The sequence below is a fragment of the Oncorhynchus mykiss genome, unplaced genomic scaffold (genome assembly GCF_013265735.2).
Source record: "Oncorhynchus mykiss isolate Arlee unplaced genomic scaffold, USDA_OmykA_1.1 un_scaffold_628, whole genome shotgun sequence".
In the NCBI taxonomy this organism is placed as follows: Eukaryota; Metazoa; Chordata; class Actinopteri; order Salmoniformes; family Salmonidae; genus Oncorhynchus; species Oncorhynchus mykiss.
In genome coordinates this window covers 37,660-42,854 of record NW_023494075.1, presented here as the reverse complement: position 1 = coordinate 42,854, position 5,195 = coordinate 37,660, and the positions used below count along the sequence as shown (strand labels likewise).

General features: G+C 47.7%; 1 pseudogene; it reads right to left on the bottom strand.

Moving 5' to 3' along the window:
* Window positions 1-1,657: 1,657 nt before the first annotated feature.
* On the bottom strand, window positions 1,658-4,881 carry LOC110516885 (annotated as a pseudogene).
* Window positions 4,882-5,195: the final 314 nt, after the last annotated feature.

Below are 5,195 nucleotides of genomic sequence, written 5' to 3'. Positions count from 1 at the left end.
TAAAGAGATCAATTATTGATCAAGTAAAATCAGTTTGAAACACAACAGCTGCTGCACCCAAAGAAAAGTCTCACAAATGTTATTCAGAATCTCAAGAGGTCTTTTTATCTCTCACGCATTCCGTCAATGACATCACAAACAAACAGCAATAGCCAATCAGAACAGCGACTGACACTGCCAGACAGGAAGCATCCTTCCCCTGTGGCTTCTATGGTGATGATGTCATATTTACAGGACATGAAGTTATACAAAAAACTGAACTTGAATACCTGAAGTGATTGCTTGTCTCTCCTATTAAGTATCTCATGGTCAAAGGCCAGTACTGTCATTTTCTCTCTCTTTCTTTCTTTCGTTCTTTCTTCATTTCACCGTGTCTCAAATTCCTTTGCTTTATTTATATTGCCTGCGCTGTCCTTGCTCCCTCTCTTCCGTTCTCTTTATTATTGAGAATCTCGACAACCCTCTCTCCCTCGCTCTCTGTCCTTTCCTGTTGCCCTTTCTTCTCTCTCTTCTCTTCCACCCTCTCTGTCCTCTAGCTTCTTCTTTGGTAACTTTTTAACTCATCACTCTCTCTGCCTTTCTGTCTCTCTACCTTTACATATCTCTCTACATATCCTCTCTCTGTGTGTCTTTCTCTCTCTCTACCTTTACATATCTCTCTACATATCCTCTCTCTGTGTGTCTTTCTCTCTCTCTACCTTTACATATCTCTCTACATATCCTCTCTCTGTGTGTCTTTCTCTCTCTACCTTTACATATCTCTCTACATATCCTCTCTCACCTTCTCGTACTCTGGTGACTGCCTCTCTTTCATCCCTCTTTTCTCTCTCCCCTTAGCGATTTCTCTGTAAACAATCCATTATAAAGTAGGCATCGTGGTAGACAACATATAAGAAGGAAATCCCAACTGCACTGCACCATCAAGTACACCCACCTATTTACAGTACAGTTGTCAGAGTTAGTACAACAGTAGAAATGTAGATACTGTCGTAACTGTAATCGTAGCACTTGTAGTAGCAGACGTGTTCTGAATAGTAGTAGTCGTAACATGCATGTAATCGCCGTAGCACTTGTAGTAGCAGACGTGTCTGAATAGTAGTAGTCGTAACATGCATGTAATCGTCGTAGCACTTGTAGTAGTAATATTCCTCCAAGTGACAACAGTTGTAGCATTCGCAACAGTAAGTAGCACTGGTGTTCGCTGTAGAGCGTTACAGGTGACCCTGACCCCTGATTGCAGGCGTCGTCACGGCAACCAACACACCAGACAGGTGAGATGCACCTGTTGTAGTAACAGCCTTGGTTGACTACTGTACTGTACTATATTGTACTATGTACAATAGTGTACTATGTACTGTCAGCCATTGTTGTTTAACCCTGCATTAAGTTAGAAGTAACAATCTAAACCCCCCCCTTTGTATCCCCTGCTGTCCTGTACTACTGACAGAGGTTATCCAGTAGGACATCAGAGGGTTAACTAGGGAGGTACAGAGTCTTTAACAAGGGGTTCCCCATGCCCTGAGAGGGGCTGGGGCGAAGACAGGAACGGGAAGTGGGTACTCAGTCTGATTCAGCCAAATATGAGGTGTAGATTGATGGAGAGAGAGAGAGGAGAGATGAGTGAGAGAGAGAGGGGAGAGTGAGGGGAGTGAGAGAGGATGATGGAGGTGGAGGAGGAGTTGGGAGGGAGGCCATCGAAGTCAGGCGGACACTCGAGCTCGAAGCATCGCAGCGTGGTGCCGGCGTCCTCGTTCCCATAGTTCGCCCAGTACTCTCAGCGTCGAGTTTGGGTAGGGCTGCCTCTTCCTCACCGAGCTCGTACTTGACGTTGGTGGAGGACACGATGGGTGGGTTGTTCTTTCCTTGGGGGAACGGGAAGGCCTTGATGGTCTCGGAGCTCTTCTCGAACACTGCCTTGGTCTGGGACTGGGGCTTGTGCTTGGAGAACCACCATCTTGTCTTGGTGCTGAAGGTCCTCGTGGTGGAGCCGGCCAGGGTGCCAGGGTCGGGGAGAGGGCAGAGGGCGAAGTCCATCTCACGGAGGAAGCGGAGGTCCATCCCGCGGCGGGGGGACGGGGAGGAACACAACAGCTCGGACGATGAGACGCGGGCGCCACGGAACCACTCCCACAGGGGGAGGGCCTCGCAGCCACAGGACCAGGGGTTCCCATTGAGACGGAGGAACTCGATGCCCTGGGTGTCACGGAGAGCCTGGCCGGGGAGCTCAGCCAATGAGTTGTTGAACAGGAAGAGCATGGTGAGGCGTCCGAGGTCGCGGAACGCCCTGCGGTTAACCTGGCGCACACGGTTGTCGTGGAGAAGAAGGCGGTCCAGGTTGACCAGGCCACGGAACACGTTCTCCGACAGAGTACGGATACGGTTTCCATGCAAGAAAAGCTGGCTCAGGTTGATGAGGTCAGAGAAGAGGGTCATCCTGGAGGAAGTGGAGCTGGTTCTCCTACAAGGACGAAACAGGAAACAGGAAGAGGAAGTGGTCAGGTGGGATCAGGTGATGATGGGCTACATCTCAGTAGTGGTGAGGTGAGAAACATTTGCACCTTCCACTAAGGGCATCTCATAACTATCACTGATGCAGCATGATTTGAATCATGATACAACATGATGTAATTGTGATTGTGATTATATAAAATGATGTAATTTTCACAGCTATGAGAATTCCTGTAGTGTGTGTGTGTATGCGTGTTGTGTGTGTTTTCATATGTGCCCATGTGTGCATGAATATATGTGTACTGCCCCTACCTGCAGGTAGAGGAACTGCAGGCTGTACAGCTTGTGGAACAGGTCGTGGGGCAGGGCGGTGAGCTTGCAGCGGTGCATGTGGAGACTCTGGAGTTTCTCCAGGCCCCTGAAGGCGCCTCCTTCCAGCCTGCGCAGGTGAGAGTTGTCCCCCAGGTCCAGCTCCTCTAGATCCCTCAGCTCACTGAAGGAGCCAGCCTCGATCCACGTGATGTTGTTGGAGAACAGCCACAGGACCTATAGGGGAGAGGGGAGGAGGGAGACGAGGAGGAGGGAGAGTGTGAATATCAATATGTATTCTAGGGTCAGGTATTATTCTATGGTCATATTGTAGGTAAGACTCTGGACTCAAACTCAAAAAGAAAAACAAGGGTTAGGAGCAAAGAGAGGCAGAGAGAGAGAGAGAGAGAGAGGGCAAAAGAATCACACACTCAAACACCCGCCATGTCTCCTTTAAACAATCTATAGTCTCTTACCTGAGTCCCGAAGCCGAAAGAGCCAACTCTGAGCTCCGTAATTCGGTTGTTCTGTAGGAACACACGCTGCGAGTCGTAGGGCACGCCGACGGGCACGGAGGTGAAGTTCTGCGCCTGGCAGCTCACGGTCATGGGAGTCGGGTAGCACACGCATAGATGCGGGCACGCCGCCGACGGACCGGGCTTGCCGAGGACCAGCCACACCACCAGCCACAGGGAGAGTCCGCCTGGGAGAGAGAGGGAAGCGGGAGAGAAGTGAGTCTAGATGTGGGGTCGGGAAGGCGAAGCTAGCGGGAGCTGTCCGATAGCTGTGGTTCTGAAACTGTTTGGTGGTGGCCCGGATGGCAAACTGCTGCTGGAAATGTGGCAATTGAATCCCAATACAGCTGTTCAGTCAAATCTCAGATCACAATCAAAGTGTTGCTTTATGTACCAAAGTAGTAATGGATGCAGTAATAGTTTTTTTCTCCCCAACATCCGTTTAAATTGTCACGTTTGAATACGGAGATATGAGGAAAAGATAGCCGGAGCTGTCCAGTAACAACGGTGCTGAAACCGTTGACGCAGACACTCAACTGCTGCACTAAAACCACATTGCTACCTTCAGTTGATGCCAAATACTTTATGCAAAGCCTTTGTCTAATCTGAATACCTAAAATGTATCATTTTGAAATTGTTGAAAACATTCGCAAAATATCATCATATTGGTGGAATGAGATTGTCATTTTAATACTGATTAAACAATTCACGCTCAATTTAGACAATATGGAAGCTCATAATCAGTAAAGATTACAGCATCATGAGCCCATATGATGACAGAGATGACGTCTGATCACTTTAGAAGGCGTGATTGAGTAACCAAGTCTGTGCGTAAAACTGCCTGTCTCTCTTTGCTTGCGTAAGGCATTACGCACGGCAGTATCTCAAAGTAAACCCAGTAAATTGCATCTAAAACTATTACAAACATATTAAAAGTCTAAGTTAAGTTCCATATCTTACACAGGCGATATCTGTCTATTGAATAGTCGAAAATTAGGCCTACATCATAAAGTCAAATCAAAGTACAATCATAGCAAAATTGCAAGTTTAAAACGTCCCGTACTAAATCTATTTTACAAACGTATTGGAATTACAATCCATGTTGATGGCTGCATCTAACATGGCTGCAAAGCACGCATTTTGTTTAAATATTATCTGTGAATCGTGCATTCCATTGCTAACTGGGTGAATGATTACCAAACTATCAAATCAGATACTTTCTCAAAGTCATAGCAGCCTAACTAACGCACAACACCTCTTACACTATTACATCAGAAGACAAACAGAATATAACGGGAAACCGTTAGAAAAGTGGTAGAAATAGGTCAACTGGAGGAAGGATTCTCAAAACTATCAAGTAAGATAGTTTCTAAAAGTCATAGTAACTCGTGCACAACAGTATAAACCAATAGATGGTGGTAAGAAAATCCGTAGAAACTTACTTTTGCAGGTGCGCATGAATGAGCATTGTCTGCTCCGAGCGGTTGTAGGGGTGTCCATTTCAAACCAAAGCCGAAAGCGAGTTAGCTTGAGAGGGTAAAATACTGCCTGCTATCTCCGCTGACTGGTACTCTGGACGATTGGTTCCCGAGTCGGAGCGACTGAGAGAGTACCGAATGTTGGCTCCCGGTGTCCCATTTATACTCGAGAATCCCGTTAGCGCCTACGGTTGTGGGCACCACGGAATCCCCTACGTCACGGGCCAAGATCGAGGGAGGGGGGTAATTGACAGAAGAGAAAAAACGGAAAGAGGAGGGGCCGTGCACTGTGCGTGCGGGTGATGAGAGGATTCTTGGAGAGACCGCGCGCGCAACCGCAGATAGCCTAGAGGACAGCGCTCCAAGATAGAGAAAGGAGTAGATTCAGACAGAGTCACGCTGGAGGGAGGGATGGAGTGAGTGATTGAGTGAGTGAGAGGAAGGA